General features: G+C 27.1%; 1 protein-coding gene across 1 annotated transcript in view; it reads right to left on the bottom strand.

Moving 5' to 3' along the window:
• The window catches only part of LOC119680451 (protein N-terminal asparagine amidohydrolase-like), a 39,718-nt gene that overhangs the window by 14,347 nt on the left and 11,111 nt on the right, over window positions 1–14,260 (bottom strand). The window contains exon 2 of the mRNA XM_038093270.1: window positions 11,166–11,232. The gene's annotated coding sequence lies outside the window, so the exon portion shown is untranslated. The remainder of the gene's footprint in view (window positions 1–11,165; window positions 11,233–14,260) is intronic.

Genomic DNA, 14,260 nt, shown 5'->3' with positions numbered 1-14,260 from the left:
TTCATTTGTCATATATCTAGGAGCATTTAAGATTATTCTAAGGGTTTTTGTTTGGAAACATTGGATAATCTCTATATTTGAATATATGCTTCCACAGTGTTCAAAGTCATAAGTCCAGATTGGTTTAAGTATAGCTTTGTAGATAAGAAGTTTATTTTCGATTGAAAGCTTTGAACTTTTATTCAGTATGCAGTAGAGCTCCCGCAGTCTGATACCAAGTACTTTTCTTTTTGTACAAATATGATGCTTCCAAGTTAGTTTTGTGTCAAAGTGTATCCCGAAATATTTCGCGTGGATAATTTGGGGGATTAAAACATCGTTAAAGCGTACCGGTGGGTATATATTTCTTCTCAGGTTGGGAAATGTCATTTTCTGTAGTCTTAAACCTATTTTTTTTGATAATTATTCATTTACTAGTTTTAAAGTCTATTGAAAAGTATTTTATGTTAACTGATAGTTAAATACTTTTAAAATAGATGTCAAATAACATTTTAAATTTAATTCCCTAATATCAAAAAACAAAAGCAATGTTATATTTATTTTTTGATTAACATAAATTAAATTAAAGCAATCTCTGTAATATTTTATTGTTTTCTTTATGAAATATTAATCAAATCTTAATAGTTTAAAATTTCCACTTGCTATCAACATTTTATACAAATTCATGCGGCAACAATTAATCAATGACAGGAAATTATTAATATTGTTGGATGTGTAATGTAAATCTACATCGGTGAGAAGCGTTCTGTAGGTAACAATGCACTCATAACAAGCGACACTATAAATAACACCTTAAAATCAGCATCAATTATTCATTGCAGTCACTTTTATTGGCAATTTATGTCGGGAATTATGCATAAATTTTCCTAATAAAATTGTTAAACGATTTATAGAGCAGATTTTATTCTTAATAGTTCAAAGCGACATGAAAACTCCGTTCAAGCAAAGCAAACATTAATCAAACGAGTTCTGCATATGTTCATTTTTTTGCGAGCTCTTGATTTATGATAATAAAATCTGTTATAAAAATATTTTGAGATACATAGATCAGATTAATGCAGTATAGAGAGGTGTACTCATTCGATTTGTAGATATTTAAAAATATATTTATTTTTATATTTTTGTTTACTTTAGATTAAATCAAATCAAATATCTAATTGATATATAAATAGGAATTACTTTGAATAGAATTAAAAATGTAAAACTATACATATATTCTGTATTAAAAATATTCAGAAATTCTAAACCGGCATTTTTTTCTATTATATTGAGATAACACTAAGGTTTCGTTGTGTAAAAATTTTTACTAAAAAACTCGAAGAACTTAATCGACCCAACGACTTACTTGTCTGTGTATCAATTTTTTTGTTTTTTCAACTAAAACTAATACTTTAAAAATTATTAATTGAATAATTAATTACTTATTATTATTAATAAATAAATACTAATTACTAAATAAAATGCAACTACTACTACTATAAAATTAACTAACCCTGAGTTAAGGGCTATACCGCAATCAGTTTACAAAAAATGATTGGGGGTTTGAGTCAATGGCGTCGCAAGATTAATTATGTTACTACTCAAAAAACATACATTATTATAATACTTAGAATGCATTCGTCTTAAGGACCACCTGAAACAAGCACTAGCATAATTGTATTGCAGTCGATAGGGTTTGCTTTTATAGCAATAATTTGTACATACTTATTTTGATTGATTGATCAATTTTTGTAATTCATTTAATAATTTTAGATACTTTTGACAATATGTTTAACAAAATTTGCAAAATGTTTGGATTTCACGTTGGCTGAGATAGACAATATATATTTATGATCCTTTTGAGGCAAAGCACTATGAACTTAAAAGACCTTTTGGATTATACAATTGGTAATCAGAGTCTTAACTATGGACTAAATAATTTTAATAAAAATCTCTAGTTAACTTGCGAGTATATTTTAGTTGTAATTACAAAAAAAAAAAAAAGAATTCATCAAAAAAAGAGTATTTATGTAATTTTAAATATAACTTTTCAGTAAATGTCTAAATATTTTAAACAGATTTTATTGTCCACCAAGTTAATTGAAACCATTAGTGGGAAAGGCATAAAAAAGATTTTATGGCACAATGGCGACACAGAAATTTTTTTTCTTATGTGCTAACACAAAAGACAAACTTTAACTTAAAACCCAAGAAACCACGTTAACATTTCTTCCGGGATCGTGATTTTCTGCATTTGTCTAGTAAGATACGTTATAAATTTGGCGGTTACAATAACCAAAAGCAAGCGAAGGCAAGCACTTCAAAGGAATATAATAAGGAGTCAGATTTACGTTCAGTAGGGCGTCGTGCAACATTCAAAATATGTTGGTTAATGTTGTGCCTGCAATTTACAACACAATTAAAAATTTTAACAAAATTTTCAGTTATGCTTAAAATATCATAAATTAAAATTTATTCAAAATATCTTAACGTATTTCACTAATCGTAAATTTTAATAACAATTTAATTTGTGTGAAGTAAAAAATTTTATATTTTATATGCGAAATTTTTAAAAGCTACATATGCAGATGATGGACGAACACCTACACAAATGTTTAAATAAACTAATGAAGACGTTTTAAGAGTTACTTAACTAAGTTCAAAACGTATCATATGACACCAAATCCATCGACAATCAATAGTGCAGAAGAAAATTTAGCTGTGTTTAATGAAAACCTTTTAGATTTTTGTAATCGTATAAGTTATTCAACGTGATAAGTGTATATATAATAATAGTATATTATACTTGATTAACAATTTTTAATTAATTATAATTTCTAATAATTATATACACAGACTTACATGTTTAGTTTCTAATCAGTTAGTATTCTGAGAAAGTTATACATTCTAAAGCTTACTTAAAGCTTACGTCCAAACCGGCAGTAGCTTATTTGGACCATATCACACAGAACGCCAAATGATCGTTTATCACTACATTAGTTTTTGCTTTTAATATAATATATAAAAATTGAAATCATTGAAAGTAACAGTAACGATTGATGATCATTTGATCGTCAGTGTAACATGGCCCTTTTCCTAAATTGGAAAACTAAATTTTTTGAAATATGTGTTCAAGCCAGTGGCGTAACTGCAGCGAAGCGACTGGAAGCAACGCTTTAGTTATGCCACTGGTTCAAGCTATTCATTTCGATTTATTATAATAAATGAAGACAAAAAGGATAATTTTTTCTTGATATTCTCTACACAAGCCAAATCATTTTTTACACAAACAAGTTGGTCGACTTAACGTTTTCATTAAATATATAAATGTAATGAGGACCCGACTCGCACGGGCTGAACCACTCCCCCTCATTCCTAGTGACTTTGTTTTACCCCGGGACTACGTTCGTATTACTTCGAGGTAGGGTCCCTATTAGTCATTTAAGACTTTCATCGGTATGCCCTGCGTCCAGGCCCCGCTACTGTTGTAGATAATTAATCTTGCCCTACACTCTACTTTTTTCAATATCAGAATATGTGTTCCGGCTCTCACTCGTGCTCTTTGTTTTAGATTAGATTGCGTCCAGATCTTTCTTCTCTTCCCTTAAAACATTTTCGATGAATTGCGTGATTTTGTTCCAATTTTCTGCTCGTTCTACCATTTTTTCTACAATATTATCGACTGTAAAGTAACCTATATATTCTGCAAGTAGTGTTCTTTCTCCACGCCATCTTTCGCAGTTGAAGAAAGTATGCTCAGCATTGTCCTCGACTGATCCGAAGTATATATAGTTGGGCTACTTTGCTTTTTGCATTCTGTATAGATATTTTCGAAAATATTCATGACCAGATAGGAACTGTGTGACATAATAGTCAATCTCGCTGAAATTTCTTTCCGTCCACGACTTTACGTTCGGAATCAGCTTTGCTGTTCTATGTAAAGGGTAAACAGGCTTTACATACATATGCTCTTCATCATATCTTCTTTAATTGAAAGAATGTTGACAAGTTTTAAAATCTAAGGTATGCAAATTTGAGAGTATCTCATAGGATACTACACAAAAATTATCAACATTTCTTAATGTGAGCAGATATATTTTTTGGATGTTGTATCTTTTAAATTAACATTCGAGATTCTTGCACGTTATTAAGTAAGTAAAATTTAACTAAAATAGTTAAGTACTAAAAAGCTGGAAGCACGCTTTAAAATGAATTTCATTGAAAACTTACCGCAAATACTTTCAAAATATAAGTTTTGTAATTTTTCCTTCTCCACCGCAGAGTCATAACAATTTTAAAGTCTTTTGGAATGAGTCAGTACATTTTAACTACATTTCATTGAAAATCGTGAGGCTGCTGAATTTATTGTTAAATAACATTCGAGTATTAAAATCAACTAAATAAAATCTTATTGTTTAGTTAGTGGTTTTGTTTCAAAAATGACATTTAGGTACAACTCTTAAGTAACTCTTTACACTTAAGTTTTTTCGCAGACTTCCCATGCAATTAGTTTTATTTTAATTTAATTATTTTAATTCTCTTAAGAAATAAAAAAAAATGTATTATACAGATTTTTTATATTTTTTATAAATACAGCATCACACTTTCTTTATAATTCAATTTGGTTATTTTTGTATCTTTAAGTTAAACACAATTAAAATTTAATTACATTCAAAATTCAGTTAACTTTAAACTATTTTGAATAGGTTCAATTATAATATTAAAAGACATAATCCCAATGAAATGATTAATGATCAGCAGCTCAACTGTTGACATTCATCAGATCTTTTCATCATCTTTTCCTTCACTTTACCATGGTTGATGACTCTACCACTTCGACGGACACTTCACTCTTTTGCGGTTATTGCAATCGACTTCAATTGCTTATTGAACGCAGCGCCGTAAATTCAAAAAGATACTTGAGGGTACCAGGCAGTAAGGGGTAAGGGAGTACATAATTCAAAGGTAAGGTATATGAATTGAGGATTTTTAATAGATTTTTTTCTGTGGGTTAATGTACTTTTGAATGAAATAAAACGAATTGCAAAAAACGATTTAATTAGAACTCAAAACATTGCAAAACTTACAGCAATTTGTGGTATGTAACAAAATGTTTTTTATATTTAGAATTTTAAAAATATTTCCTCCATATTAATAAAATAAAAGTACTATCTTAATCATTTGGGAGCAATATGTTTCTAAAATTTAGTCGCAATTCAAAAATAATATTATTTTGTTATGAAAAAAAAAGAAGTGGATAAAGATGAATATAAAGAAAAAGAAAAATATAGAGATAAAGATAAAAATAAAGATGAAGATAAAGATAACATGAAGATAAAAATAAAGTTAAGATAAAGATAAAGTTGAGATAGATAAAGTTAAGATAAATTTAAGATAAAGATAAACTTAAGATAAACATAAAGTTAAGATAAGGATAAAGTTAAAATAAATAAGAAGTTAAGATAAAGATAAAATTAAGATAAAGATTAGATAATGGTTTCATTCCATTGAGATAGTAATTTCTTCACCTAAGTCTTCAGTCCCTTTTTTACTTATGTGACCAAAAGATATAATACATTTCAGTAAAGGACAGTAAAGCAGCAACAAAACACAATTTAGAACCAGTATTAACTATTTTTTTTAATTTAACATGTAATTTTTTTTGTTCAATAGCCCTTCATCGTGAAGTAGACTATATCACTGACTGCTTGTAATGTGCTAATAGTATAGTATATATGCTATGTAACTTATTCCTAAATTATGTGCAAAGTGCACCCTACATTTGATTTTTTGATGGTCGCAAAATAAATACAAATTTGGATTTAATGATTTATTGATGGGACCATTATTGCAAACCAAATTCTATAGTTACCTTAAAGAGAATTACATCTATACGACTACCACTGCGTTTTTCTATTCTTAATTTCATTTCATTCAGATTGCATCATAACTCAGAGTGTGCATTAAGATGATCTACTATAACAATCATAATGTTTTAGTAGCTATTAGAAGTATCAGGAGAAGTAACTGAGAACTTCTATTAAAGTTCACTTTTTCAAATATTTTCATATATAACAACGAGTCCCTAAATTTAAAAAGCGACAACTATGTAGGGATCTCATTTTTTAAACCGTGGTATGTAAAGCAATAAAAATATCGGAATGGTGTTTTAGTATTTAGTCGATAAATGTAAATGAAAATAAATTTCCTTACAAGCATTTTCTTAAGTAATTTACCATTATTTTTTTTTTGAATTTCATTAAAAATAACTTCAATAATAAGTTCAAAGTCCACGAATTAGTAAAAAAATAAAATGTATATATATTATGTGTGCTTACAGTGTGAGCAAATTATTTTGAAGGCATTTTTTAAGTGTTTAAGTATTTTTTGAATTTTTTATTTTGGAATTTGACTTGCAAATGTCAATACGCCAACTGTCAACATACATTCAGACATATAAATAACGTACACACAAGGTATGTTTATGCATATCTTTATTATGAATCTACAATATAGAAGAAAATATATAGACACATGTGTATGTTTGAGTTATAAAAATGCATTTAAACAAAATGAGCAACGCCATTTTTATTTTCTTTAATATAGTCAGTCAGTCATTATCATGCAAAAAATGTCATTATCATACAAAGATTGTTATTATAAAGAATTCAAGTAAGTTTTTAGTGAATGAATTTTTAATTTTCTGAAGGTAATAATACAGTGAAAACTCTTCTTACGGAAGCTTTTGTGCAGTATAATTATTATAAAACCAAATTTTTTTATGTTTGTATGAAATTACTCTACCCTTTTTGGCAGAACAACCGTTTTAGACATTAAAAGTTGGCTGACGTTGAATGTCCGATTAACATCTTACTCATCAGAAATACATTCCTCAAAATTATTTTTTAATAAGAATTGTGAATAATCATTAAAGATCTATGTGGAATTTACTGCATTTGTGCTCAAAAAGTTGATGAAATATATTAAAAACTAATATAAATCTAAGTCAAAGCGCTGATTCACATTCACAAGTTTACTTCTTAGTCAAGCAGTGTCCAATTAATAAATATTTAACAGAGTTGGAGATGTACATCGTTTAAATTAAAAAAAAATTAAAAATTAGAAGACCACGATGTCATATCGAATCTATATAACTGGAATTCATATTTCTATATTAAAACACGAACCGTAGATATATCAAAAGAAACTTGTTATACCTTCAAAGAATATTCAAAGAATATTAATTTCTTATCTTTATAAGTATTTTTATCATCTCAAAATTTTACTTCATAATTTCACTTAAAAAATTATTTCGATTACGGTATGATGAATACGCCTATATTTTTGCAAAATATATTGATGTGTTATGTTTCGGTCACAGACTCCTCAGAGGTATGCAGATTTGAGGTCAATTATGGCTTAGTCTGATGAACTGATAAACAATAATCCAGTCAAGGCGTAGAGAGGGACTTGTGTTTAAATAGTTTATTTGTATGGGAACAAAATTCATATCTTAATCTGCTAAAATCCATAGATATTTTCTATCTCACTATTTGCACAAATATATATGCAAATTAAATATATCTGTAAATAAGATAGTATCCTTATATTGAAATGAATGTTTTATACAAATACTATAACCGTGTGCGGGTTTCAGTAAATTGAAAGAAATAGAAAATTATGTCGGTATGGCAGCGAATGTTGGTATTTACCAGAATTTCGAGTAGAGTAAATTAGGTAAAAATTAAAAATTTTATAAGATGTTTAATAAATAAATAAATTTGAAAATTTTTAAAAGAGAAATAATAAATGAGTGCAATAAATAAGTGCAGTGCAAAAAACCCCAAGGAAATGTCTATTAACTTTACCTCAATTTACTTGAACTTGCACACGGCCTATATGATATGTTACACAATATATAGTTTATTTTATATTGTGTATATTGTGTATTATTTTTTATTTTAAACATTTGATGTTGTACTGTTTGAAGAAGACTTTGGTATCTTCTTTATGACAAAAATTTTGATAAACTTGATATACTACTCCAGGCATAATTATTTGAAGTTATGGAACTAGATATATAATTAATATGAGAAGTAGGTGGCGCTACTAAATTCAAAAGTGCACAAAGAAAGAAATGAGGTGGATTAAAATAATTCTATCCCTATAATTAAAGGCAGATAAGAGGAAAAGATTGCTAAGACTAAAAATATAAATCTAGTAAATCTAGTTTTTAACAAAACTTTGTCTAATCATATACTTTTATATATAATAGTATATCATATAAAAAGCATCGCAAAATAATCCAATATAAGTAACGCATTTTTGCAATATCGGTTAAATATCCGGAAACTCCTCTTTTCTTTTGCTGTTATTAGTGAAGACGCTCTACTCAAAGTGCCATAAATAATTCAAAGCAATGAGTAGAAATTCACCATTAAATCCATTAATATTTTATTAATGTATAAATATTTGCACGCAGATGATTGCAGATACAATGCATGAATGAGAGACACTCCCAATTCTACATTAAATTATTTTCTTTTTTACGGCAAACTTTTTGCGAAGCGTTATCTTAAGGACAGTACATATATTTACATCAAAAGAATTCTTTAACTAATAGTAGATTGCAAGACACGTGAATAGCAACACTTACAGCAATTAATATTTATTGTTGGTGTTGCCATTGTAAAAAATTGGTAATATAACTGCATAATGGCTTGCAAACGCGTTGATATGAGTTTTGATTTTGCAGTTAAAACAAACCACACGCGGTACGAAGCGATGGTTTGTAGTACTGTAGATACTTTTGTATCTTTTTTAATAAATAATAGTAAAACATTTTAAATCTAACATTTGTAGTTAGATGTTGCGGCATCCACTGTATTTTACTGTATTTACTTCTTTTATATATTTATTGTATATATTTTTTATATTTGCTTTTTCTGTTTTTAATTTTAAACAAAAGTCGTTCATTGTGAGGATCATATGTTGGCCTTAAAAATAAATAAGTTAATAAGAGGGAAAAAATATGAAATAACCACCTTTTTATAGCGGTTTACACTGCTGTTGCTCTATGTACGAGTATCTGTTGAACTTGTGCAACATGTTACTATTGTTGTTGCAGATAGATGTATTACCAAAGCAGGGAAGTGCAGTACAATTCATGTTTGTAGAACGCTTATTGCGACGGCGCGCATATTATTGCAATTGCAATATTGCACACTGCACTATAATTTATATCATCTGCTCCAGGCAACTTGCAACCTGAAAGTCTTTGCTCTTGTGTTCGGAAAGCTTCGAATTATTGTTGGGAAAGAGGTTTCGTTAGTTGGAGGCACGCCTCTATCTGTAATATGCGATCTAGTTTAGGAGATTTGAAGCGGTTGTTTTGTCTATTTTGAATAACTTTTTTTAATTCTTTAAAAGAAAAACTGCTACAAAAATTAAAATATGTTGTAAGCAGTAGATTGATCTGTCTTCATTGAGAATTTTTTTAACCTTTTCGATATGAGAATATAGAACTTTAAATTGAATTCATTTTTTGTATTAAAATAAAAGACGTCCTTTCTAAAAAGTTTTTAAGTTAAAGACATTAAAAGTAATTTCTTTAACTACATAGGTGTATTTTAAATCTTCACACCATTATTAATAACTGTTAAAATAACTTCGACAAGATATTTGTAATGCTGGGAAGAAGATTTCAAACATTATATAATATAAACCATGTACATACATATATTACTAAAAAGTCGATGATAGGAGTTAACCTATGTTATTGTAATTGTGTGTAAGTTTTTTAACTGACATTATACTCGGTTATTATTTGATTTATCAAATCAGATTCTATACCGTGACTTTTTGGTGAAACCAAGAAAATTAAGTTTGAATATTAATAAAATTGGATGTCTATAAAAGGCTTTGCTTATCAAAAGAATCGAATATAAAGTTATAATATTATGCGAAAAGACTAGTTTCAGTTATAATATTCAATTTTGGTTTCAATTTAATGTAGGTTAGATTAACTCTACAAAGAAAGGTTGAAGTGTCAAGTTAAGCTAGATCACGGGTTAATCTAACTTTTGATTTTCATAAATGAGAACTGACTGTGAGTGGAAGCATAAATGACAAGTTCTAGTAGAAAAAAAAAGTGTATATTTTGTCATCTAATATAGATAGTCGACAGCGATAAAAATCTCGTAAACCTACTATAAGTGAAATTGAAAACCGAAACTCTGATTAATGAATTTGTGGAAAAAAGTTCATCCTAAATGTTTATGCCTAAGAAACCATTTTAATTCAATACTAAATTGTATTGTAAATAGTAATAAGACCAGTATTATTTAAATGCGTTTTACCTGGTTTAGTGGTTGGCATGTTAATTAATAAGAAGCCGGCTTTTATTAACAAAATTAGGGTAATGAGACTTCAATGGTGATAAAATGAGTCCAGTGAGTCTGAGTTACTTATGTAGGAACTGATATTTGATTTGTGGTTTGACACAGAAATGCTAATTGGTTAGCAACAAATATGTGTGTTCAAAAGGTGTCCCGGCACATGTTATTCAATGGAGAACCAAAACCCAACAAATATTTGGCAATTCTTCTTCGCAGAGTGTTTAATAAACATTACAGTTTCGTTTGATATTATATCTGAAGGAGTTATCCTCGCAATAAAAGTAATTGACAGTACGTGATCTAAATGGACAATTCAGCATTTTGTTGGTAAGTAATTTTTAAATACAGAAAATTAAGCAGTTGCTCTAAAAGCACTATTATTAATATATTTTAATATGTAGCTGTAATATTATATTTAATTTTGTCATTGTTATTTTTTAATTGTAATTTTTTTTTTGATATCTTTTTGTTTGGAATATTTAATTATCTGTTTTAAGTTCTTAATCCTAAATTTTTATTTTTGATTTAATTTTTGTTTTTTATAATTTTTACTATTTAATAATATGTAAACTAGGGGATTGTGTATATATTATTTAACTGCTTTTTGTTAGTTTTTAAGTTAGTTTTAAGATGATGCAACAATAGGGTTTTTCCCTTAATGCATTTTTTTTAAAAACATATAAGTAAATATATTTATTTGTTAGCATTTAATTATATAAATACAAAAGATACTCTTTTATGTGTAAAAATTAAAAATCGCATACAATTTTAATATCAAACTTCACTTACCTGAAAATATCCTCTTAACCTCTATTATGTTTTATCAGTACGAAGCTGCATCATTTATTCAGCGTCTCTGCAAAAAAGGATTAAAATTTATTGAATTAAAAATGAGTTACTTTCTGGGTTCGATGCAAGCACACAACATAATAGAAACTGAAGCCACAAAATCTATTCAGAAAATATTTTAATCAATTTTCATATGCAATCACCTATAACATCAGCAAATATTACTCAGAGCAAAATAGTATCTATTTGGGTAAACTTCCGATGAAAGGAAATTAAATTTAATAAAATTCAATTTTGCTTCAATGTATGAAATAGTTTTTCTATTTGCTTTGGAAAATTGTTTGATGTTAAAAGGTTCAAGTTTATTTAGTGAATTTAGATAAAATAAATATTTTAAGCTTCATTTTTTTAAACCACGTACATAATAACATATGTGACTTTACATAATTATAATTAAATTTCAAAAAATTACTTCAAATGAGTTTAAAAAAAAATATAATAAAAATATATAAAAAAGTTTTTTCTTATGGTTCGCAGTTCGCACTGCATTGAGTGCTTCGATTGTACAGTACGAGAAATAAATTTATCATACTCAAGCGGGTATCAGTACGGCGTTTTGATTGGCTGTGCGCACTGATATGGAAATATCCAATTGAAATGTTGCTTAAAATTAGATTTTTTATTATGGATGTGTGCTAAAGAAGAATTTTGTAAGACTCTAGTTGCACATTTTTAATAACGCGCTTGCCATACAAGAAATGATTAAGTATTATTTATTACAGAGTTTTGAATCTGCTACTTTATAACCACCAATTAGAAGCCATTTAAACTATCTAAACTATCTAATGCATTAAATAATGCCATGTTTTGCTTCATTAATGTGATATTTTGTTATGTATGTCAGTAAATAGTTAAGTAGTGTCTTATTATTAATTAATATAAGTAATTTATAATCATAGTTTTATATTTATTATTACTTATATATTATATACTTGCTGAACTTTAAACTCTGTTCAATTATTTACGAATGGTGATTGTTATCATTTAGTTAAAACTTTTATATATTTTTAAAATTTTTAAAAGCAGTCAAACACGATATTATAAGAAAGATTAATATGTTTATAAACGGCTGCCTATAGCAGGTCCTAAAGATGTAGAACTTTATTATAAAGTGGTCAAGAAATATTTTGAATATTTAAATTGAGACACAAATTAGAATTAAGCGATCCAATTTTCCACGAGGTGGTGAGGTCAGAAACAACATCAAAAGGGTTTTAAACAAAAATGATATCCGGAACCCAGTTATTCATAAAATCTTGGAAGGAAAAAGAAATCAAACTCAACCGTTAAATCAATTCAAATCAATTTTTTAATGCAATCAGGGTAATTTTATACTACCCTGATGATGACTATAGATTATAGTCGCAATATCGGTTAAAATAAAATCTTTTAAAAACAAATAAAAATTTTTTAAAAAGTTTATTATTTAACTATTGACCAATTAGCACGTAAAAAAAACAAAATTATTATTACATTTTTAGTAAAAATAAAAATATAATAATAATTCAGACTTTTCGGTAATCCGAACAACCCTTATAATATCATTATTGCTAGATTTAGCATCAAATGCGGTGCTCCAAAAATATTATTATTACTATTATTACTATTATAACTTTATAATAATACTGTTATGAATAAATAATAGTTTTCTACAGAATCTAGAGAACTGAGTCATAATATTGAGCATTATTATTTAATAAAATCACACCTTTATTTTTAAAAAGAATATTCTATAAGAACTTTGTATATGAAGTTTCTTCTTTTATGTCATTATATCTCTTCTAATAATTTGTTTACTTGTTGATAGGAATCCGTTTATATTTTGCATGCGAAAATACAGTATTAATAATAAATAAAGAGCAAAATTTTTCAAATATTTTGAAACTACTTTTTTGATTCATATGAAGTTGTTTATTAGAAATCGAACTAATAAATATTAATCATGTTTTTAAAATAGATGATATCCAAGTCGTAATAGTTTATATATTAATGAAGTTAGTAACATATTCAACTGAGGCAATGTTTTTATAAATTTATAAAATAGAAATAAGATAAAGTAGAAGTTTGGAAGTTTGACTGTATTTACATGTTTTTGTGTAATGATTTAACTGTAATATATTATATTAATAATTACATATAATTAAAATAATTATTCCTTGATGGAACATAGTCCATCAAGATTCATATGCACATAAAAAGTTGGATTACCAAACTGTTAACTTATATTATTTTTATTTATAATAAAATTTTTATTTTAACTCAAAGTCTATTCTAATTTGTGTGAAATTAACATCATAGTATGTACCTAGATTCTATCATAAATTTGGCTACGGTATCTTAATTAAGCGCTTGAAACTTTACCACTGACTTAACTACGTTCTTTACAGTCTTAATGAAGCGCACAAAGAATTTTATCTTCTAGATTTTATTTAGACACATAAACAGTAAACCTAGCTTGTCTTATAAACTTTATTTAATAGCGCTTCAAATATTGCCGCTAAAATAACATGCATTAGCATCACTTTACCAACGAATCTTTACTCGTACATAGATACATGCTCATACCCGTAAGTATCTGCGTTAGTATATATCTTCATATTAATTGAAGTTACAGAGTAATTTAAGACATTAACATCATTTTCTTCCTTCAATGTTGCAAGTTTTGTTTTTAAATTTATTTTTATTTAGTTTTTTATAACTTTTTTTAATTATTTTTTTTTTGTTTTTTGTAACCGCAGTACTATTTCATGTTACCTAAGCTAATAAAGACATTGTCATTTATAAAATAAAAAATAAACTTAAAAATAAATGAAATTTTTTAATTTTATGTACACACATATATGATAATCAGATTAATTAGTGCTTAAAAGGGTCCAAAATCAACTGCTCAAACTCAACTCTACAGTTGAGTTTGAGGTGTACATTTAACTGCTTATTTTTATGTTAAAAGTTAAATGTCGCGAAGAGCAGAGAAACTATACAAACTATACAAACTATACAAAATACAAAGTAAGTAAAGTGAAATTTTCGTGTTT

This window comes from Teleopsis dalmanni, chromosome 2 (genome assembly GCF_002237135.1).
Source record: "Teleopsis dalmanni isolate 2A chromosome 2, ASM223713v2, whole genome shotgun sequence".
Taxonomy (NCBI): Eukaryota; Metazoa; Arthropoda; class Insecta; order Diptera; family Diopsidae; genus Teleopsis; species Teleopsis dalmanni.
The sequence above is the reverse complement of the archived record's forward strand: the minus strand, read 5'-3'. Positions and strand labels throughout refer to the sequence as shown.